The 24,840-nt window shown below is 42.3% G+C and overlaps 1 long non-coding RNA gene across 2 annotated transcripts in view; it reads left to right on the forward strand.

Moving 5' to 3' along the window:
* The first annotated feature begins 341 nt into the window (after window positions 1-341).
* The window catches only part of LOC106509954 (uncharacterized), a 31,299-nt gene continuing 6,800 nt past the window's right edge, over window positions 342-24,840 (forward strand). Inside the window, exons 1-2 of one of the 2 annotated variants that reach the window (XR_014843363.1) lie at window positions 342-544; window positions 24,304-24,466. This is a non-coding gene — a long non-coding RNA (uncharacterized LOC106509954). Of the gene's footprint in view, window positions 545-23,301; window positions 23,377-24,303; window positions 24,467-24,840 lie in introns of those variants that run through there. The other variant, XR_014843362.1, reaches the window with a different exon arrangement.

Consider the following 24,840-nt stretch of genomic DNA (forward strand, 5'->3'; position numbering starts at 1 on the left):
CCATTTCATGCTGGGCCTCACAGAAATGTGGTTAAGTGCTGTGAAGTACAGGCACGACCAGAGAGGACATGCCCAAGTGACACAGATTGCTAAGGGCAGGGTGTGGCAGGCGAATTCTAAGATGACCCCTAGTGACCCTTGGCCTTTGCCAATCCCTGTGGAGTGTGAGCTGACCTTGTGACCATAATGATGAATAGCAAAATGAATTTTACACTTGTGTAATCAAGATCCTTATCTTCTGAATTAATCAAAAGGGAGATTATTCGGGTGGGCCTGACCCAATTACAGAAGCCCTTTAAATCTGAATCTAGAATTTAGACACAAAGTCAGAGATTCAAAGCAGGAGAGCTATTAACAGCATGGAGGGGTTGTCTTTTAAGATGGATGGTACACGTGGCAAAGAATGTGATTGTCTTCTAGTTGCTGAGAGTGAGCCTCAGATGACAGCCGGCAACAAGAAGGGGACTTCAGTACTACAGCAGCGAAGACCTGAACTCTGCCAAATCTCAAATGAGCTTGGAAGAGAACCCCAGCTCCAGACAAGGTGAGCCTGAGCGTGGCCACACTATGATTTTGCCCTCGTGAGTAAACATAGAACTCAGCTAGGCTGAACACAGACTTCTGACCTACATAAACTGTGAGCTGATAAATAGATGTCTGAAACTGCTAAATGTGGGTTCCTTTGCCAGACAGTATTTGTGTACCTAGACTTTCAGAGTAATTAGCAGTGTAAGAGACTCTCACTGGGGGGCTTTTTGGTACCTGGCAGGACTTCCCTGTGCACTGGTGGAATACTAGGAACCCTAATTTAAGCCAGTCTCTAGAGGAATGGGATTCATGAGAAGCTGTATTCACTATCCCCAATCTGATGCATCCCGGCGGGCTTTGTTAAATAGGTAACCATTACACATATCAAATGTGTATTAGTCACGTAGGAGACAGAGACCACATGCCTGGGTAGTGGGGGAGAGTTTTGTAAAGCGACTCAATGCAAAGCTTTGGAGAAACAGACGTGAAAGAGCTCTTTATCCTAAGGGTTGGCAATTGCAGTGAGCCGTCAGTCCTCCCAGGTGCAGAATGAATCTAAAGGGGAAGACAGAAAGTATCTGATGCATGAATTGAGACCTCATTTCTCCAAGATGCATGCTTTAGAAAGCTAGTTCTCGCGGTCTCCCACTTGGTCTCTGCATGACTTCTGCAGGCAACATGAAATGCAGGACATCTTATCTGTCAGCCCGTGACACAGAGAACTGCACGTGTCGGATTGAGAATGTCCCAATGTCCTTGTCCCTTGGAGGATATTCCTGGAAGACTTTGGCAGGCCCTGTTGATCTTGTTCTTGAGAGTTGAAATTTGTATTTAGGTTTTCCTCTTTAGAACGCTTTGGATAGCTTATATATGTTTTTTTGTTTTTTCCCTGCCCCCTCCTCTTGACATTGCCCCATTCCAGGTTTCTATAAGATAGCTTCTTGGAAATTCAAGAGTCTGGGAGTTGGAGAGGTGTTGCTGGAACATAATATAAGAATTTAAAATCTCATGTTAAAAGTAAATATTTAATATGAGAATTAAAATTGTCATGAACACTTTTGCTACATCCCTAAGCAAGTGAGTTAAGCTCTATTCAGAATTTACACTGAAACCACCTTTAAGTATATTCAACTTTGTTTTCTGTGCAACAAAGAATGAGTTCACCCCACATTAGCAATTGAATATTGTATTTTCCATTCATCCATTCATTCAATAACTATATTTTGAATATCTATTTTTTTGCCTCTCTGCTACAGGGGAGTGGGGTAGGAAAATGGTATATCATAAGAGAAGAGAAACACAGCTTCTATCCTCAGTTGACTAAAACCTGGTATATCCTAGGTTGTGGATTACTAATTTTCCTGAAAATACACAACTAATTCTGGAATTATCTCCTGAAATATATTAACAAGAATAATAATGAGTTAATATTTAGTGAGTATTTTCTGTATGCCAGAAACTCTATTAAGTGCCCTGTATTTCATCGTCTTTTAAAAATTCAAACAATGCATGTAGATAGTTTAAAAATTCATATAACACTATAGGCTTGTTTAAACTCATGGGCCACTAATTTTAAAATCACCTGACCAGTTCTTCTATTTATTTGCTGATTTCCTAATAACGGGTTTATATTATCATTTCTAAATTTTGATTTTATGTCTTTGTCTTTCAATTTGGAGGATAAGGAATTAGGTTTCTTATATACCACAATTCTAAACTCTTCTCCTGGTTCTGCTATACCAATATTCAGTGTTTAAATATGTATATATGATATGTTCTTCAGGGCTGAGCCACGCTGTGCCATTATGAGATTTGTTTTTTTCATTTTGGTGTGTGTTTCTGGAGATAAAAACTGCCCTACATTTTCATTTGTTCCATGTAACTGTCACAAATTCATCCACAAATTCTCTTCCAGGTGGCAAAACTCTGCTTACTATTGTCAGGTGCATTAAGTAATCTGTGAGTTAACTCTTTTTTCCCTTGGAGATGTCCTCCTGCAGCCTTCTTTCTCCCACTCCGATCTCATCGTGTTGCCTTCACTGCTGGCTGCATCACAGTGACCTTGGAGCTTGTCTTTATCATCATCCTGGAATTATCTCTCCCTCCTCTGCTAGGTTTTTTTCTCCTGTTTCCTCGATCTTTTTCCCTGGCTGACGTTCCCACTTTGATGGAGTATGGCTTCCAACAGCTTTCTGAGTCAGGCTGTCCGGTAGGCAATATTTTGGGAACTTGAATGTCTAAAAATAACTTTATCTCCTTACACACTTGACTGATAGTTTAGGGGTTATGGGATTCTAGGTTGGAAATCACATTTGCTCTGGTGTTTGAAGATGTTATTCCATTGCCTTCCAGTCCTGAATGTTGTTAAACCCCATGTCATTCTAATTCCTCATCTTTCAGGGGTGATTTTTTTATTCTTTTATTGGAGCTAACTGGACTTTTCTGTGCTAATCTTCTTAGAAGAATTATCTCACTCAATCCTCACACCAGCTGTAGGAGACAGGTACTGTTATTGCTACCTTCTGAAAGGTCAAGAAATGAGACACGAGATGTTAGACATATTGCTATGTTATCCATCAAGTAGGTGAGAGGGCTGACATTTAAACTGGGCCAGTTCTGATTTCATGATATTCTTTATCATGATGCCCTAAGACTTTCCATGAAGTTCAGGTTTAACCCTTTGCCTAAGGTGTTTCAGTTCATGACCACCCTCCCCCAGTTCCAAATCTACTGCTTGGGTAGTTCTTACAGCCCAGTCGATGCCTGACTCACCTCATGCCTCTCTCCTATCACCGTGCTGTCTGAATATTTACTGGGGCTAACTGTGGTGACCACGATGTCCCCACAAACTGACTCCATTGAGAATCTGTGTTTTCCAGCTCTTAACAACCTCCCTTTTCAGACCTCTGATATTTGAAAATGAAAGAGTCATGCTTAGAATATTTTCCTTGAGTTATGTTTGTGTTTCATACTTCTGCCACACTCTATAAGGGGGCCTTATTTACATTTCAGTGATTTGTTGTCTTTCCCTTGGCTACAGATCATACTTTTTTCTTAATTTGACATACATTCAAACTACCTGAGATGAATTTTTAAACATTTCTCTTCATTTCACTCCTGGGTCTCTATCTTGCATTTACATTTTGAATGATGAGGGTTCATTATTTAAGTACATGGAAGGAAAAAGGGTCACTGTCAGCACGTGCAAAGATCAGGGGACTGGAAGCCAGGGGCTTGTTCTCATTTTAGTCTTGGATCTACCAGCCACCTGTTATTGACCTTGGGTAATTCATCCAACCTCTCTGAATCACAGCTTCCTCATCTCAACAGTCTATCTATCCATCTATCTATCTATCCATCTATCTACCTATATCTGTATCTACTCATCTCATGTGTGGAGGAACCAGAGGAGAAATAGGCTGGTTTGGAAACAAGGGGGTGTGTTGAAAGAATTAAGGGAAGGGATGCTGATGAAAGTGGCAAGGGATGTTGAATAGGACTTGAGAGAGCTAAGTGGCCATGGTGATGCTGCAGCAGGGTAAGCCAGGGTACCCATTTGGAAGTGGTCAGATTATTGAGGAGAGGTGGTAATAGAATATACGTCTTCATAATTTTAAGTTTCATATGTCCCGTCCCACCCCTGCACATCCCTGGACTCTAAGAGCAGGGATGGCCATGAACCAGGGCTAAAAACAGTCAATGTATCTCACATGTCCTACATTAAAGTGTTTTGTACACTGTAAACTACCATAAGGTATTACTGTATTTTGGAAACTCCGCTTTTGAAACATTTCACAAATACATGGAATTATTTACAATTAGCTCTTTAAACACACTTTGATTTTTCAGTTCTCTTCCATTCTTCTCTGATAAATATAGCCTAGGGTCCAGGAACTCAAAATGATCCCATAGGTGCAGTCAGCTATGTATTGATATGGTGGCTAGGGAGCAGGTAGAGGATTGGCTTTGGTAAAAGGATAAACTTATTGAAATTGAAACTAAGAATCACTTTTTACATCTGGTAAATATAAATCCTCCCCTCCCTTTTTTATATTCATTTGGGCCTTTCTCAAACGAAACAAAACAAAACAAAAACGAAGAGTTCTTGTTCTCACAACTTTGGCTTCGATAGGAGGAGGTTTGAAATAAATGTGGTGGAAACAGTTACATCATAAACTATTTCAAGACCCATCCTAAAATGGGAAATCTGGGAGAGAGCTCCATCTTGCTGGATTCCTACACTGGAAAGCTGAGGACAAAGGAGGATTAAATGTCCTAAGCATTATCTTGGGATTTGGGTTTCATGCCTGGGAGGCCTGAGTCTGCAGATCTGCCTAAGCACAGGAAGACAGCACCAGCTCTGAGCCTGACCTGTACATCTCTAGCTAGAGCAGGGTCACGTAAAAGGACATTGGTCGTGGGTGATGTCGAGCTCTTGTATTGACGGAAGAGACAACGAGGGCATGGTGTAAGAAGGAAAAATAATCATTCCTGTAACTCTCCCAATTTTCCCCCTTTTTCCTTCCCTTCCTTTCCTTCTCCCAAGGCTAGGATTTAAATTTAAATTTGGGTTCCTCTGCAGAGTCCTGTATGTGTCTGCTTATTTAATATAAGACTAACCTACGGTGCGTCTGCAGATCCACGATCAGTGCTTGGGCTGAGGTGGTAGGATTGGGAGGCTAGAGGGCAGGTCAGAAGTCATCCGATTCAGTCCCCTCGCTTTGAAATGAGAAACCTGCAGGCCAGAGAGGGGCAATCACGTGCCCAAGGTCACCCAAATGGTGAGCAGCAGCATCAAGGCTGGGTTGCAATTCCCGGCCTCCATCTGTTGTAAATCCTCTTGGACAGGCTTTGTGGCAAGCTACCAGGGAAGCTTATTGGAAAGCAGTTAAGAACGTGAGACCGTCTGCAGATGTGATTTTAAAGGTTATTTATTTGTTTTACTGCAGATCACGACTTCCCCTCCATCCGCCTTCTTGTTCCAGGGCCAGATTCTGTCCTTTGATGTTCTTTGTGGCATTCTCGTTGCCTTTGGCCTGAATCAGAAGTAGGGCTTGACCCAAAGCTACTGGTGCCTTTATTTGCTCTCAGGGGACCTCCCCTCCCCCACCCGGAGGCTCTGAAAAATCCTTTTTCTTAGAATTACTTTCTACACAAAAGTGTGCCCTGCTGTGTCTGTGTCACAGAATCTTCGAGCTGGAGGAGACCTCTAAGGTCCTCAGTCCAACCCCCGGCCCAGTTCAGGCATGTCTTCCAAAAATTTCCTGGCATATGGTCACACAGTCTTATGATTGGGAGGTTCCTGTGGACCAAAGAATATCTTGGTTTCTTTTTGTAGGTAAAGAAGTTGAGAGTGAGAGAGTAAAATGATTCATTTTCAAGCAGGTGGAGGAGCAAAAATTGTAGTTCTGACTTCTGAGTCTGTGGCTCTGTCTACTGGATCATGCTCCCCTTGTTTGAGTGCTTCCAATAATTGTTGAATGAGTCATCAATTTATTCATTTGTAAATCACCATTTAGCTCACTACGCCCTTATTTTATCCAGTACTAATAGTTATAGGCAAACTGACAGTGCAGCAAGAAGAAAAACCCACACACTGAAGCCTTTATTCCCTAAGACAATCGTTCTTTTGGAGGTTGTCTTAGTTTTCTAATGCTGCTGAAAACAACACAAATTTATTTACTTATATTAAACTATGGTTGATTTGCAATGCTCTGCTAATTTCTGCTGTATGGCAAAGTGACTTCGTTATACACATATATACATTCTTTTTAAAGTATTCCTTGCCATTATGGTTTATCACAGGAGATTGTATACAGTTCCCTGTGCTATATACTACATTGTCTATCCATTCTCAGTGTAACAGTTCACATCTACTAACCCCAAACTCCCAGTCCATTCCTCTCCCTCTCTCTTGCTCCTCAGCAACAAGTCTATTCTCTATGCCTGCAACACAAATTTATTATCTAAGTTCTGGAGATCAGAAGTCTGAAATGAGTCTTACTATGATAAGAATCAAGGTGTTGACAATGCTGTGTTTTTTTCTGGATGGTCTAGGGGAAAGCCTGTCTCCTTGCATTTTCTAGCTTCTAGAAACTGCCTCCTCTCATTGGCTCTTGGCATGGTCCCTTTCTCCATCTTCAAATGCATCACTGCAACTCTGCTTCCATCACCTCTGACTCTTTCTTGCTCTCTTTTGCCTCCCTCTTTCCTTAATAAGGCTCTTGTGATTACTCTCAGCCCACTTGGATAATCCAGGCTAACCTCCCCATCTCAAGATCCATAATTTAATTGTATCTGAAAACTCCCTTTTGCGGCATAAGATAACATACTCACAGGTGCTTGGGATTAGAATACAGCCATTTGTGGGGGACCATTATTCTGCCTACCACAAGGTAGAGACAAAGCGGTCCAGAGATGTCACTGACAATGTGAAAGAGTGAAGTCTTTGCAGAGAACTGATGCTTGAGCCAAGTAGTGAGGTATGTGAGAAGTTCACCTGCCAGGACAGGGTAGGACAAGTAGAAACAAAACCATGTTTAAAACTACCCACTTTGACAAAGGAGGCAAGAACATAAAATGGGAAAAAGACAGTCTATTCAGCATGAATTGCTGGGAAACCTGGACGGCTGCATGTAAATCAATGAAACTAGAACACACCCTCAAATCATGCACAAAAATAAACTCAAAATTGCTGAAAGACCTTAATATAAAACAAGACACCATCAAACTCCTGGAAGAGAACATAGGCAAAACACTCTCTGACATCTTCCTTACAAATGTTTTCTCAGGTCAGTCTCCCAAAGCAACAGAAATAAAAGCAAAAATAAACCAATGGACCTAATCAAACTGACAAGCTCTTGCACAGCAAAGGAAACCAAAAAGAAAACAAAAAGACAACTTACAGAATGGGAGAAAATAGTTTCAAATGATGCAATGGACAAGGCCTTAATCTCTAAAATATACAAACAACTTATACAACTCAACAGCAAAAAAACCAACAACCCAATCGAAAAATGGGCAAAAGACCTGCATAGACATTTTTCCAAGGAAGATGTGCAGATGGCCAACAAACACATGAAAAAATGCTCAACACCCCTGATTATTAGAGAAATGCAAATCAAAACTACCATGAGATACCACCTCACACCAGTCAGAATGGCCATCACTCATAAGTCCACAAATAACAAGTGCTGGAGGGGGTGGGGAGAAAAGGGAACACTCCTGCACGGTTGGTGGGAATGTAAACTGGTACAACCACTATGGAAAACAGTATGGAGGTACCTTAGAAATCTATACAAAGAACTACCATATGACCCAGCAATCCCACTCTTGGGCGTATATCCTGACAAACTTTCCTTAATAAAGGCACATGCACCTGCATGTTCATTGCAGTTCTATGTGATAGCCAAGACGTGGAGATAACCCAAATGTCCATTGACAGACTACTGGATTAGGAAGATGTGGTATATATGCACAATGGAATACTACTCAGCCATAAAAAGAATGAAATAATGCCATTTGCAGCAATATGGATGGAACTAGAGACTCTCATACTGAGTGAAGGAAGTCAGAAAGAGAAAGACAAATACCATATGATATCACTCATATCTAGTATCTAATATACAGCACAAAAGAGTCTTTCCACAGAAAAGAAAATCATGGACTTGGAGAATAGACTTGTGGTTGCAAGGGGTGGGGGAAGGGAATAAGATGAATGGGGAGCTTGGGATTAACGGATGCAAACTATTGCTTTTGGAATGGATTAACAATGAGATCCCTCTGTGTAGCGCTGAGAACTATGCCTAGATACTTACAACAGAGCATGACAATGGGAGAAAAAAGAATGTATACATGTATGTGTAACTGCGTCCCCATGCTGTACAGTGGAAAAAAATTGTTTTGGGGCAATAACAATAAAAAATAAACAAATAAATGCAAAAAAATCAAAACTACCCACATATGACAGTGAGCAGTTTGCACTTCTAGGGACTTCTGAATCATTCAGTATGCCTATTAAAGATTATTATCTATTAAAATCTCAGGAACCTGCACACATAAGCCAATTAAGATAAGAGATGCAATGTGAGATCCCAACTACCTCAAGGTGCATATTTTCATAAAGGTTAAATAATAAGGGATATGAGGAGGAAGGTTTGCATTTTAAGTCTGTTGTTGAGGAACGTGGATAATTAGAAAGGGTCAGGTGGTGGGGACAGACCAAATAGATTGACTGGAGAGAGGAGAAGGCTAGAGGATAATTAACAGCTATTTTTTAAAAGGGGGAGAGCTACAACAAATATGATCTTTTGAGAGTTTCAAGTACGTGATTTCACAAATGAAACACTTCCACTGTTTCCAACCAAACTCTCCAAACTGCTTGGTTTGAATCCAGCCAACAATGATTCTCAAACATCATCATTATAGAATGACCTTATTTGAAAAATCACTTTGGGTGGTCTTTGGCTATATTTAATCATGTTTTTTTCTCACAGGTAAGAGACTAAATAAGTTGGAAAGAATTTTTTTCAATTTAAAAGCCTTCTCTCATAAATTTTTTTAAGCCTCTTTCAACTTTCCTGCTAGCAAGTACATCACCAAGTGAATGGATGGTAATAAATGGAGAAATGCAGATACGGTGCTAGGTTTTGGGATGTGAAAACCACAATAGGTATGAAAGAGTCTTATATCTGATTTACGATGAATAGATGTGCCCACAACTCTTTGGGTCCCTCAAAGGACATCAGGAGCCCCTTGTGCTCTGTTATTACACTTTGGATGACCACTACATTTTTATCAGTGAGTAGTTATCGGTAGTAATTATGCCCCAGGTTGTCATCTAAGAACATAGAAAATATTGTGAAAGTACAGTTTTAGTTCTGGGATCTAGAGACAGCTTAGGTTATGTGAATTTCTTCAAGTTTACTACCAAGATATTTACCTTATCCTTTTAGTTCTCTGTCCCAGTTTTGCACAAAAAGAACCAGGAAGAATGCATAGCACATGTAGGAGATCAATCAATGATTGTAGTATAAAAAATGAAGAAAACGAAGTAAAGAGCTTGCACTAAGTTATGTATAATCACAGAGCTACTAATTGAAAGAGCTGAACTTGAAATGATGTCTATCTGGCTCCAAGTCCTGGCTGTTTGCACCTTCAAAAGCTGCCGACGCCTGGCAAAAAATAATGGCAGCTATTTATTAAACGTTTATTGTGTGTCCAATACTGTTCTAAGTATTTCACATGTATTAACTTATTTCTGCCCACTGTGTGTGTGTGTTGGTGGGGGACTTTGTGGTGGATACTCTTAGCAGCATGCCCATTTTCCAGATCGAATTAACAAAGGTTTTATGAATTTTCCTAAAATTATACAATTTAATAAATCATTGAGGAGAATTTGGACACAGGCAGACTTACTCCAGAGCCTACCCTGTTATCCGGAGTGAATGGCTTATAATACAAGGAATATAAACATTTTAAGAGTGAGGTTGAGTTCCCGTCATGGCTCAGTGGAAAGAAATCTGACTAGCATCCATGAGGACAAAGATTCGATCCCTGGCCTCACTCAGTGGTTTATGGATCTGGCATTGCCATGAGCTGTGGTGTAGGTCACAGATGCAGCTCGGATCTGACACTGCTGTGGCTGTGGTGTAGGCCTGTGGCTAGAGCTCCAATTAGACGCCTAGCCTGGGAACCTTCATATGCCACTGGTATGGCCCTAAAAAGACAAAAAAAAAAAAAAAAAAAAAGAGTGAGGGATGATGAGTGGAGAGCAATGGTTGTTGACAATCTGAGTTGGAAAGTATTTTAGTGGTCACAGCCCATCCTACCCCTTATTTGGTAGTTTAAAACCATGTCCAGTGTAGCACAGAGATCTATGACACCACAGGCTTCCTCTAGAGCCCGAGGTGACTGTGTTCTTGCCTGTCTGGTTCTCCTTCTGTCTGCTCTACATTTTATGCTTCTCACCATGGTTTAATCTGAATAATGGTTCTCTAGCTTTAGAAGCTCAAAAGCCTTTCTCCTGTTTATAACATCAAACCATCCTTCAATACTTCCACTGGTACAGAATTTATTACAGAGTATGGCTGCTTATTCCAATTTCTGATATATCTATATATTGAAACAGTCTTTGCCTTGTAAGCCAAACTATATCTCTATGTAAGACCAATAATTCCAAAGCAAATAGCAACCTTTTCATGGCCTAAATGTGGTCTATCTTGAATTTTCCGTGTACACTTGAAAGGAATGTGTATTCTGCTTTTGTTGAGTGGAATGTTCTATAAATGGCATTTGGATAAAGCTGGCTGATAGTGTTGTTTAACTCTTCTTTATCTTTTTTTTTTTTTTTTTGGTCTTTTTTTAGAGCCACACCCATAGCATATGGAGGTTCCCAGACTAAGGGTCAAAATGGAGCTGTAGCTGCCAGCCACAGGCACAGCCACAGCCACAGCCATGCCAGATCTGAGCCACATCTGCGACCCACACCACAGCTCATGGCAGTGCTGGGTCCTTAACCCACTGACCGAGGCCAGGGATCGAACTCGCATCTTCATGGATACTAGACAGGTTTGTTAACTGCTTCTAGCATAGTTTAAATACTTTAAAGAACACTACGCTCTCAGTTCCTCCCACCCATCCTTTATGCTACTGTTATCACGATTTTACTTTTATAATCTTATTTATATACACAATGCATCATCATTTTTGTTATATACTGTAAAATTATCTTTCTGAACAATTAAAAATAAGAAAAAGTATTTTATATTTATCTTCCTTTATACCAATTCCAGCCATTTTCCTTTCTTTATGTAGACCCAAATTTCTATCTGATATATTTCTTCTGCCTGGAAAATTAATTTCCTTCAGCATTTCTTATAGTACAGACCTGCTGGCAATGAATAATTTCAGTTTTTATTCTAGTGAAAAGGTCTTTATTACATTTTAATTTTTGAAAATACTTTCACTGGGGATATACTCTTGGTGGGCAATTTTTTTCAGCAAAGATATTACTCCATTATCTTCTGATTTGCATATCTTCTAACAAAATGCATTTGCTCTTACTTATATAATGTATTTTTGCCCCCTTTGGCTGCCTTCAAGATTTTCTGTCTTTGATCTTCACAGTTGGAATATCATATGAATAGATGTGTGTATGTGTGTGTGTATTTTCTATGTATCCTGTTTCGTGTTCACTGAGTTTCCTGGATTTGTAGTTTTGAATCTTTCACTAATTTTGGAAACTTTTCACCCACTATCACTTCAAATATTCCTTCTGCTCTATTCTCTCTTTTTAATCTGGAATCTATATGTTGGGCTCTTAAACTGGTGCTACAGCTCTTGGATGACCTACTAATTTTCCTATTTTTTTCTCCTTGTGTTTCATATGGTGTAATTTCTCTTCATCTCCCTTCAAGTTTTCTAATCTTCAGCTGCATCAAGTCTACTGATGATATCATCAAAGGCATCCTTCATCTCCACTGTAATATTTTCATTTCTAGAATTTCCATTTGATTCTTTCTTAAAATTTCCACCCCCCTGCTAAAATTATTCATCTGATCATGCATCTTATGTATCTTTTCCACTAGAATCTTTAACATCTTAATCACTTGTTTTTAAATTCTCCAATTGACATTTTCAACATTAGTTTCATTTCAGAGTCTGGCTCCATTGATTGTTTGATTTTTGACCAAAAGCTGTTTTAGCTCATTTCTTTGTATGCTTCATAGTGTTTGCTATAACAGGAGAGACAGGTATACAATCTTCATGCCTGGAAATGAGTATGCCTTTTCTTGTGCCAGGCCTTTTGGAGAGCAGGGGTGTTGTTTTGAGTCAATCAAGCTGGGAACTGAGCTGGTTTTAGCACTTACTGTTGCTGTACTTATTCCCCCTGCATCACAGGCTCAAGTTCTAGTGTTGCCTTGTGTTTAGGACAGAGGCTGGCTTGTAAGATGGCTTTCCTTAAGATCTCCTCCACTTTCAACTTCAAGTCTTCTCTTTTCTCTGCTTCAGGAGATGCTCTCTTCCCATGCTCTTGTCCTCTCTGCAGTAAACTGCCGCCAGTTGGTGCAGAGGCTGAAGGTGTTCTCTGTTGTTCTGACGGAGACTCGGGTAGGTACTGTGTCCTTGATTCTTAGTACACAAGACTCTTCCCCGACCCCACCCTTCCTTAAACTCTATGAGGCTTCTTGGTTGGGGCCTTGGCTGTCTTCCTGCTCATCTCCCAGGGATACAGGGTCTTTCTCCATTTCCTTTTCCCAGCTGCAGTGAGTCTTCACCACCATCCAAGGCCAACTGCTCTTTGTCGCTCTTTCCTGCAAGCGGTAGGGTAGATGGATCCAGGAGGACCTTGTGCCTTTCCCACGGTGACTGGTGACTGCTGGCTGAGCTCCCTGAGGCCTGTGCCATGAAGCAGACTTTCCTGGGATTCTCACCATGCCTCCCTAGTGAACACCTGATGAGGTCTATTGAGGAAAGCCAGTGAGAGGGTAGGAATTACCATGGTCCCAGGGGTTCTGTAATCGCACGCTAGCCCATACTTGGCCTTTAGCAATTTGTTAAAGCTTTAGCTGAATTCTTATTAATAGCTGTTACAGCTCCTAGTGGCAGTGCTCACATCCTGGCTCTTCTTGAAGGCATCTGCCTTTTGATTTGGGGTTAGTTGGTTGTTCTCTGACCTCAATACTCTGGTTTAAGAGACACTGTGAATTTGCAAACTGTCCGAGTTGTATTTGTTGTACTTGTGACACGGTCGTCCTTTCTCACGGTTTACATCCTAAACAGTAGAAGCCAAAAGTCTTTCAGAGCATTCTTCTGGAAGCAGTCACAGACACTCAAAGGGACTTCTACTTTGGGCTTTCTCTCTGTCATCCATGGAGTTGAATTCAGCAAGCACTTACCCTCAATCAGCTCATGGTCTACTAGGAGTGATGAATGCAAACAGGTAATCTTTCAATAGCAAGAAAGTGCTCAGGTCAAGGTGATCTGTGCTAGCAAAAAAGGGGGGTGAATGTGGCCCAATCCAGGTAAGAGACAAAGGAGCCTTCCTAGAGGAGGTGACACCTACATTAGTTCTTCAAATAAAAACACTTTCCTAGTGTAGAAAGCTGGGTGGGGCCTTCTAAGCAGAATGGTATGAGTTACAGAATTAGCATAATTTGGACCTGAACAAAATGAAAAGGAGAGGATGATATTATGGCTTTCTCACAGACTCTGCTGCTAAGAATTTGGTGTAAGGACATTCGGCCTTCCTTTTTCCTGGTAAATACTTGTGTAAAATGAAATATCATAGTGTCTGAAAGATTCAGTAACTGCCTAATAATATAATGATGTTGAATAATTTTTCCTATTATTGAACATTTGCCTTATTCTAATTTATTTTGCTCTTGTAAATGAGATTGTTATAAATATCTTTTACAGGAGTTCCCGTTGTGGCTCAGTGGTTAACGAATCTGACTAGGAACATGAGGTTGCAAGTTCAATCCCTGGCCTTGCTCAGTGGGTTAAGGATCCGACGTTGCTGTGAGCTGTGGTGTAGGTTGCAGACGTGGCTCGGATACTGTGTTGCTGTGGCTCTGGCGTAGGCTGGTGGCTACAGCGCCGATTCAACCCCTAGCCTGGGAACCTCCATATGCCGCGGGAGCGGCCCAAAGAAATAGCAAAAAGACCAAAATAAATAAATAAATAAATAAATAAATATCTTTGACATGCAGAGATTTTTTTGTTTTCATTCCTTTTGAATTATTTTATTGGCGATACATTTAAATGAGGGAAATTTCTGAATTAAAGATTACTGACATTTTCCAAGGCTGTGGTACACGTTACTAAATTGCTATCAAAGTGGCAATACCAATAGTCACTTTCCTATTAGTTTATGAAAGTGCCCATCTCATCACATCTTCACAGGCATTATGTATTTGAATTAAACAAAAAAAAACCTGGCAAGTTCAAGAGGTATAAAAATGGCATGGCATTAATTTTTTGAAGTTTGCGTTAATATGAGCAGATTGGACAACTTAAAGTGTTTCTATTAGCCATTTTGCTTCCTCTTTTGTTAATTCTCCCTTCATGCACTTTGCCCATTTATATATTGGGGTGTCTGATTTTTGGCTTATCCTTTTAAGAGTTTTATTTTATTTATTTTTTGTCTTTTTGCCTTTTCTAGGGCCGCTCCTATGACATATGGAGGTTCCCAGGCTAGGGGTCTAATCAGAGCTGTAGCCCCTGGCCTACACCATAGCCACAGCAATGCCAGATCCAAGCTGCATCTGTGACCGACACCACAGCTCACAGCAACGTCGGATCCTTAACCCACTGAGCAAGGCCAGGGATCGAACTCGCAACCTCATGTTCCTAGTCAGATTCGTTAACCACTGAGCCACAACGGGAACTCCCCTTTTAAGAGTTTTAAGTGATGGTATCATATTTGTTGTCTTATTATTGTGAAACCTACCTTTTACAGTCTATAGCAGGGGTACCAAATCTGACTGCTCAAAACTGCCTTTGGACATACATATGTATATATTTTCTCCGGCCCCCTATTACACACACACACACATGCACACACACACACACACAAATAAAACACTTTTGTAGTGTAGAAAGCTGGGTAGGACCTTTTAAGCAGATGGTATGAGTTACAGAATTAGCATAATTTGTACCTGAACAAAATGAAAAGGAGAGGATGATATTTTGAAGTTTTCACGTGTGTGTGTGTGTGTGTGTGTGTGTGTGTGTGTGTGTATAAAACTCTACACTTTGATATAGTTACTCCAGGGCTAGGATCAGGAATGTGCCTAAAAAATCCACAAGACTCTGATCTATCAGCCCAGTTTGGGAAGTCCTGTCTTGTTTTTCAAGCTCCATTTGCCCCCCTTGGTTATCATACTAAGCCTCTTAGTTTTTGCTTTTCACCTGGGAGTAAGGTGGTTGAAGGCTTCCTTCCAGAGGATGAGCATAGCGAATACCAAAGAATGCAGAACACTGCCTTTTCAGTTGGGTTTAAATCCCAACTTTAGCACTGGGTCACCCTTGGCTGATCTTCGTTTTCCTCATTTTTAAATGGGGACAATGATATTACTACTAAATCAAAGCTACCATTAAAAAGACTTTTCTTATGGCCCTGAGATAAGATGATTGGATATGAAAAGAAGAAAAGAAAATGTGGCTCTAAGAGATATTAGGGTGGCAGAATCAGGAGGTTATACTTTAGTTACTTCTATCCAGCGCTAACTGCACCAAGTGCTATGAAAAGCATTTGCCTCATGTTATCTCATTTGATCTTTGCACTGACTTTGAGATGAGGGCAGTGCCCATTTTATGAATGAAGAAACTGTAGTTGAGAAACTAGAAGTGACTTGCCTCATCTGACATAACTGGGAGAATGGTGTTCTCATTCACTAAGATGATACTCTAGAGAGAGCAGGTCTGGGGATGAAGATCCAGAGCTCAGTTTTGTACGTGGTGAGTTTGAGCTATCTGCTAAACCTCCAGTGGAGATGGCAAAGAAGGCTCTATGACTGTGACTGTGGAGTTCGAAGGAGAGGTCTTAACTAGGAGTATCAATTTGGAAGTCATTACCACGTAGGTCAATGCGATGGGAAAGAATGAACCCCAACCTCAAGGTGAGTACAGATGAGAACGAGAAGGGGTCCAAGGTTGAGCTCTGGGTCAGCTGATAAATGGTCAGGAAGATTAGGAGAAACTGGCAAAGAAGATTGGAAAGAATCAGCAAGTGAGGAAGAAGGAAAAACAAGAGAGGGTAGCATCTGAGAAGGCAAGTGAGAAGGAAAACAGGCTTGGTAAGTATTTGCCAAATAAGTGAATAATGTGTCTGGGCAGAATTCAAATCTAGACCTTTTTGACCCAAGAGCTTATACATTCTTATCCACTAGGGTCAGCAAACTTTTAAAGGGCCAGCTGGTAAATATTTTTGTGGGCCAACAGGCAAAATAAAAAAAAATGTAAAAACATCTTAGAGCAAGAGCCATAAAACAAAACAAAAACAGGTTGATGGCCCATGGCTGGAGTTTGCAGCCTCTGCACTATACTGTGTTATCCCCTCTAACACTGGGACTATTTATGACCAAGATGATAATACTCGGGCATCATCTTAATCAGGTATCCAAGTCTCATATAAAGCTCTGCAATAGCCCAAATAGACTCTCTTCAGCAGTACCATAGTTTAACTTTTTTTTTTTCTCTGTATAAAGGTGGCCTGTATCTAATCCAGCAATTTTATTTCTCCCAAGACACTATTTCTTGTTCCATTTTGCTTAGCTATATAGCTGGTAAAGAAATGGAGCACGAAAGTGAGCACAGAATTTGCATGAGCGTATCTGTCATAGACTGTAGCCTCTAAAGTGGGTTTTTAGCCTGACAGCGTAATAGGAAAAAGGGTACTTCCCTTCCTCTTGTTTGCTCTCTGAATGTCAAAAGAGACTGCGGAGACCTCAGTGAGGCACAGATATTTTCCCTGGGGTCACACCAAGGGTGTCATTACGATGTATGACTCCAGTATCTGAACTCTGCCCAGAGAAGCGCTGTTCTCAGGAAGATAAAGTTCAAACTTGGTAACACTGCTTTCTATTTTTCTTAACTTTCTTTCTCCCCTATATTAGTTCAAAGACCTAAAATCATTATTGCATTTCCTTTCCTCTTTTGCAGGGCTTCTATCTATTCTCTTTACATATCCCCAATATCCTAGAACCACGGAGATTCATGGATGGTGCTTCCTAGATTCCCCAGCTACTCGTGTTTCCTCAACACTACTCTCCCCTAACTGGTGGTGCAAGGACACATCAGCTCATTGGGAAAAAGCGGCAACACACATTTCTCCTTCACCACTCAGGACAGGTGTATTTGTAGATATTTCCAATCAATCATGATGTGACTGCTACCAGAAATTCTCCCAGAGGTCAACTGGCCTTCTTGGAATTAATACTCTTTAAAAAGCCAGTTTAATTATCATGATCAAGCACCTTTGTTGAGTGGCCTCTGAATTCAGAGGGTGATCAAGGGCCTTCAACTCCTGGGCTCAAGTGACAGGCCAGCCCCTGTCCACTTAGATCCTGGGTCTCTCTACAGCTTTTACATTTAGTCTTACCTTGGCATTGGGAATGAGTTGTTCTTTCTCTCTCCTCCCTCTCCTGTTGTTGGCTGGCAGATGGGGCAAGGTCTGGAAGTGATAAATACTGAAATTTTTTCCAACAATCAGTCACTATTTTCTTTAAGAAAACCATTTTTCTTTCTTTCTTTTTGCTTCCAGAAGGTTTCTTGTGTACAGATTCCTGAATGCCAATTCAACTGAGATTTGTTCTTTGTCCTGCAACTTTGGTGACTTAAGTAAACTATGAGAAAAATTGTAATTTTTCTTCCTCAGGACCCAGAACAGTGCTTAGAACAAGGTAAATAATCAGAGAATGTGTGTCTTAAGTTACACTGAAGAGGTGGCTTATTGATTTGACTTGTTTATAGGTTTGAGAGGGAAAAGAAAGAGGAGGGAAGGCTAATTTAAAGCCAATAATAATAATAATAATAATAATGATAATGACAATGATAATGACGATGATGACAACGATGATGAACTCCCTTCAGGCGGGGGACACATGTTTTCTGACCCTATACATGACATCTATGAGCTTGGCTTGGCGCGGTGGTGATGGGAGTGAAGTAGGAAGAGACACCTCGAGAAGCACAGTGGGGAAAGAATGGAGCAAGACCACAGAAGGATCGAAGTGAACCAGGCTATTGACCTGAAGACTGGCAATCAAACTGAGAGTCAAAAGACGGATGTTCTAGGTCTGCTTCCTTCTCTTCTGTGATGCTGCTGGGTCAGCCACTTAATCCTCGTGGCCTCAGCTCCCCCATATGCAAAGTAGATATAACGATACTCTGCAGGGTTACTGCAAGAATTATTATTGCTATTGTTATTTTAGTTTTGCTGTGTGTGTGTGTGTGTGTGTGTGTGTGTGTGTGTGTGTGTGCTTTTTAGGGCTGCACTCGTGGCATATGGAAATTCTCAGGCAAGGGGTCAAATTGGAGCTGCAGCTGCCAGCCTACACCACAGCCACAGCAAAGCAGAAACCAGCCACATCTGTGGCCTACACCACAGCTCATGGCAATGCTGGATCCTTAACCCACTGAGAGAGGCCAGGGATCCAACCCACATCCTCGAGGGTACTAATCAGGTTTGCTATCTCTGAGCCACGAAGGGAACTCCACTATTGTTCTTCTGAATAATTAACTCCCCTTAGTGCACAACTCAAGGACTAACACCAAAGGAAACTGCTTGCAAAAAGGCAAACTGAGAGGTAAGCTCATTTTGATAGGAGAGGAGAAGGGCCATTCTTAGAATTCTGAATCCACCAAGTGTGTGCAAGGCTTGTCCCAGGAGGCCCTGAGGGCTGGTAACATGTACAAAAGAACACTGTCTTCTCAGAGTCTGCTTGTAATCTTGCCTAGGCTCACCTGTCACTTTAAAGGGTTAACAGGAAACTAGATATCATCTTGTCAGCCTTCCTGATCTCTTCCAGCTGGAAGTAATCCTGCTGGGCTGTGAACCCCCAGCCCTCCATCTGTCCTTTTCTTGCAGCACCTTCTCATTGCACAGCCTGGATGTTAATGCACATGGCTTATCTCCTCCCTAGAAGGTAAGCCCCTTGGAAGCAGGACCCAGGGCTTTGTTCTGGATGATAAATCTGCAGAGTCCAGCCCACACATCGACTGTCACATTTCTACACGTAATAGTAGGAATTCATTCAATGCTGGCTGAGTAGATGGGTGGATGCATAGACCAATAGAGGGAGAGATGTACCATCAGTCTTGTTCAGTCCTGAATCCTGAGGCCTCACAAACAGCCTTGGCAGGTGACAGACAATCAACTCACATCCGCTCATGGAACGGACAGAAAGATGCCCAGTCAGTCTTATTCTCACTGATTCTCTAGGGCCCAGGACAGGGCCTGCCACTTAGCAGACACTTAAGAAATAGATACTGACTGGCTTATTGTGTTTCCGAACTGCCAGAAACCAACTCGCATAGAAAGAAATGATCACAAGGTGGTTTTACTTAAGGCATTTTTCTCCAAAAGAGAATGACCCTAGGATCAGTATGCGTCACTGGCTTTTACCTGAGCTTCTAGTCTGTGGTCTAGAGCGGGGGTTGAGAGCCCACAGGCCAAGTCCAGTCCACTGCCACCTGCCTTTGTAAATAAGGATTTATTGGAACACAGTCATGCCTATGTATTTGCATACTGTCTACAACTGTTTTCATACAATGAGAGTTGTGAATGGAGACCGCATGCCCTGCAAGGCAGAAAATGTTTACTCTCTTGCTCCTATAGAAAAAGTTTGCCCACCTCTGTTATAGAAAGCTGGTATCACAACCCAGACAGCTGTCCTTTCATGAGCTGCTGTTTGCCCCAATCTCATCATGAGTGGCCAGTATTTTCGAGCCTTTACTGTGAAAGGAAGGGCCCTAGTGTGTCGCTTTCTTGGGAGCAGTGGTGGTTTCCACGTGCTGCTCCCCTTTTTCTTCCCATGGGCATCTCAGTTCTCCTCACCTCAGTCAGGTGTTCATCTCTGAAAACCATCATGTCTTTCCTATGTAGATTTTCCCAGGAGGAAAAAGAAAAAAAGAACTTTAGCCCAAACTAAGTATAATTTGCAGAGAATCCAGAGAAAGGGCATATGAGGTTATGAAATGTGACTTGGAATAAAACTGGCCTCTTACGTAACATAGACGGAGAAGACATGGTCCCTGAATTTAAGGTCATAGTTTCTGAGGAACCAGGCATGACAACCACAACTGTCATGCAGGCCAGATTGACAGCGCAGCTTCTGGAGCTTAGGATTCAGGACCCCTCGCACGTGTGGACCCCTTCCGGGGCACCTACTAACAGGTTCACATGACCCATATGTTCTTGTAAAACTTGCAAGAGGAAGATATCTTAAGCCAAGTAAGTTGTGTCCCATTTCTGTTCTTTTCTCCTTAAAGAGGAGCCTCTAAAATTGCATAAAGCTTCATGTCCCATATCTCCTGGATCTTCCCCCAATTCTATCACAATGGGACATTGCTCTAAGGGGGTATACCCAAAGTCTGAGACAAAAAGCCCCCAAGGGTAACTGGAGGAATTTGAGAAAGGTGACATGTGGCCTAAGGTTGAGCAGGATTTCTCGAGGCAAAGAGTGACACTGATGGAGGAAAGGAGTGAGGCAGGGATGGAGCTTTCTTTGCTCCAGGCAGGAGGAACAGCATTTGGGGTGAGAGTGCCTGACATGTTTGGGGGCAGAAAGGTTCAGGACATGGTATGGGAATGGCGAAAGAAAAAATGCTTCAAGGTAAGATCGATGGAAAGGTAAGTTTAAATTTTTTTTTTTTTTAGCAGAAAATGAAAATGGGGAAGAAGTAGTGTCTACATCAGGGGTCTGTATTTTCTTTTCTGGTGATAGGGAGCTGCTGAAGAATACTGAGTGGGGGGTGGCATGATTGCACCTTATCCTTAGAAAGATCCTTTCAGCAATCCTGGGAAATCCCCAGTGACCTTGGCAACAGAAGACCCACTTAGAAGAAAGATGACATATTGCTGCCTTCACGACTACAGCAGGTGGAAGGGCCAGGCGGCGGGACTCCCAGATCTTCTCTAAGTTTTCAGCTCAGCTACCTGGGCACAAGAGGGGAAGAAAAGACAGATGCCTCTTCCCTTTGCTTTCCTTCCTCTGACCTCATCATTGGCAGTTCTTTCCAGGAAAGCTTTCCAATGCTGTAGCTTCTCTCAAATTATGAAGCCAGCTTTCCTGGGGCTCCCCTGCAGTTTAGCCACAAGGAATGAAGAGCCTCACAACCAAGAGCACTGCCACAGCATCACCCTGTGGCCAGAAGGGTGGGTGGGGCCCGTGAAGAAGCCAGACAGCCACGGCAATGCAGATACAATGTGTACTCAAAAACCTCAAAGAGAAAAAGGCTTTTTAAGTCATATTTTTGAGCCTAGAGAAGTTCAGGATGTGATTCTTCCATTAACACGAGTCCTTGTTTCCAGTTCTGTCCCCTCAAAATCATCGGGAAAGGTCACTTTGTCCTTGTCCCTCTCCCCACTGGCCCTTCAGAGCACCTGCTCCACAACTCCCTATAATGGTCCCACATCTCTGCCCTCACTAGCCCAGCTTCGTAAAACTTCGATGAGAATATTACATAAAACAGCTTACCTTTCATCTCATCCTCCGGGTCCCTATCACCTCTCTGACCTGGCCGATTCTCCTCCTTCAGGAATACATTTCATCCTGCTCCTTTACCTGGCTCAGGTGTGGCTCTTTCAGGAAAGCTTGGACTCTGGTGGCCTCCTCCGTGTTCCCATCAATGCCCCACTCAGTCCTCTTCGCTGAGGTCTCTTTGCTTCCGCTGCCTCTAGTTTCTGGGAAGGGCCTGTCTTCTTCCAAGGCCATTTCCCCTGCCTAGAACACCTGCCCTCCTGACTTTGCTTCCCTAGCCACTCTTACCCCTTAAGCCTCATCTGCAATATCATGACCTCAGAAAAGCCCTTCTTGAACCTCCAACCTATACTGTAAACCCCCAACTTATGTCCCATGTCCCCAGTCTATGTTCCTTATAGTCCTTTTCCAAGGCACTTATCTCAGTGCAATTTAGGGATGCAATTCAGTCTGAGCATTAACGTCTTCTTATCCGTCAGGCTAATGGTTTTAAAAGAGCAAGAAAGACATCTGTCCTGTTGACCACGGTATCTGACTAAAGTGGTCACGCTAGGAAATCAATATCTGTCAATGAGCAGAGTTGACTTCATTCTTTAACTTATAATAATCACGTTGGGGGTGGATCCGTTTTCTGAGACAGAAACCAACTCTTCACCAGTTCGCAGCACAGAAGATGGACGTGTGTATTAATTAGGCTTTCCTCTGGGAATAGGACGTTATCCTACTCAAGACAAAAGAGCAGCACCAAAGAAGAGGGAGTTTATCTGGGTGAAAGTTAAAGCATCGGTTTGTTTAATCAAGAGAAAGTCATTTGTCCCCACTTCTTCCCCAAACAACAAAAAGGAACCCAGGGTATTTATTGTGACCCAGCTTAGAGCCCAAATCCCAGCCCTGGAACCGTGCCATTCCCTAATAGACAAAATTAGGTTAAAAGAGCAGGGGTGGTCACATGGTTTCAGATAACGGTCCTATATCTAGGAGTTTTGTTCCAAATATAATCAGATTCCAAAGACCTATGAGAGTTTATTTATTTATGAAAATGAGGACCCAGCGTCTTCTGAAGCCAGTGTGTTAGCGCAGTGGCCCGTGTGCAGAGCAGTGTTACTCTGAAAAAATAACAACGAGGCTTCTTTGACCCGGGAAAGTCACAGCCTGAGAGGCTTATTTTTGAAGCAGCATTTATTTTCTGCTGCTTTAAAACATGCTCCCCTCAGGAATAACCTTCTGGCTGCCCCAGAAATGCTGATCCGCTGATTGTGTGATGTCGGCCCTCCTGTGCACCAATAGGGAGCTCAGCCCCCACAGCAGGGGGGCAGCCAGCCCCCCCTTCTCATTCCCCATCTCGTTCTTTTCTGAGAAATGAAAATTCTTCCTGAGAAGAGAGGAATGAAAGAGATATAGAACACGCGCTGGAGTCGACAGGTCTATTTCCAAAATGAGCAGGGAGGAAATCTAGCAAAAACATTTACACTTTTTTAAATAAATTTTTTTTCCCAGCCCCCACTTCAAGCCCCTTCCTGCTCAAGTTCATGTTTGCTGAGGCCTCTTTTAGTCAGCCCTACTTCCTGGGCTGCTTTCAGAAATAGAGAGAGGGGAGCTTAACAAATGCTTCCGTGTTTGCTTTTGAATGAAGCAAGGACAGGTAAGAAGGGACCATTCACAGGAGCACTGAGGAGCCAAAATAGCAGGTGGTGGCTGGGCGGAAAGAAATAAAACCCCAGAACATTCTGTCTTCGGGATCCTGTTATCTCCCCTTCTGATCAGAACGTGACTCCTGATTGATTTTGAGGAAAGTTCCAAAACCCCAGGCTATTTGCATCCTTCCGTTTTCTCACAGTGATCGCTCGAGTGTGTCTGGTCATATGGCTTCTGACTTACTCAGATTCCTAGTTCCTCTTTCTCAGGTGGAGACCTTCCTAAGCTCTTGAAATAATTTCTCCTTCTGGGGAGTACTTGGAATCAACCCGCTCGTCCCGTGCGAGCATCTTACATGTGTTCGCCCAGGGTGGGGACCGGACCATTCCCTTCATCCTAACTACACGTGTATATGTAGCAGCGCAGCACAGGTCAAGTCCAAAGATGCATGTCCAAGGCCTCTGCAACTTGGGCATGTACCTTACCTCTCTGGGACACAGTTTTCCTGTCTGCAAAATGGGATAGCCATCTCTCACTTGCTACTTTACCAGGCAGATGTGGGGACCCAGCGAGATGATGGGTGGGGCGGTATTCTGTAAACTCCACATCTCTCTAACGCAGACCAAGTGCGTGTGTGATGAGACGAAGGCGCTCATCTCGATCCTGGCTGTGCGGCAGAATGATGTGGGAGGCCGTGAAAAATGCTGATGCTCTGGCATTATTTTCACAGACGGGGGAGGGGCTGTTAGGGGCCATTTCTTAGAATGCCCCCCCTTTTTTGCTTATGCTATAAACATTTGTGAAAAGCTTCACTTTGGGTTCCATTATATGTTTTCATGTCTCCGTTTCCCCTCTGGTACCTACACATTATGAACTCAAGTATTGGTGTCACTGATTCCTTATCACCTTTCCTTGTGTCTTTGCATCCTTTCAGATGACGTGCCGTGAAGAATGACAGTTACACCGCAAAATATCAGCCCCGAACATGAAATCCTTCCTTAATGAAGTTATTAGCTCATTGATAATTAAGGATCTTCTTCCATGTCATCGGGATTGGGAACCATAATGAAGTGCTTTGGATATACAAGGTTGTGTGGGTATGTATGTATTTCCTTTTTAAAAAATATGTGGTCAGGTTTGGGAACTGCTAGGAAATTAAAAAAAAAAGTTGTGGAGGTTGAGAGAAAGGAGAACCTATGGATTGGAATGTGTAGAAAGGAAAAACCTTGAAGGCAAACACCGGAATCCAAGTGGCTGAAGGGACTTTTCTAAGGAGAAATGGCATGAGGGTGGGGTGAAGAAAAGTGACAGGAGGGAGCTGGTAAGGTCATTTAATCACCAAGCACAGGGATTCTGGAAGGCAGCACCTCCTCTAGGAAGCCTGAGGGCTCTAAGTGTCTCTCCTTGGGGACTTCATAATACCTTGCGGTCTCTATGTCACTGTGCTGCCACATCGTATTATAACTGTCTG

The sequence above is a fragment of the Sus scrofa genome, chromosome 4 (genome assembly GCF_054392235.1).
Source record: "Sus scrofa isolate SSC_HxYL_T2T_F1_AM1 chromosome 4, Sscrofa_HxYL_maternal_Yorkshire_Landrace_v2.0, whole genome shotgun sequence".
Taxonomy (NCBI): domain Eukaryota; kingdom Metazoa; phylum Chordata; class Mammalia; order Artiodactyla; family Suidae; genus Sus; species Sus scrofa.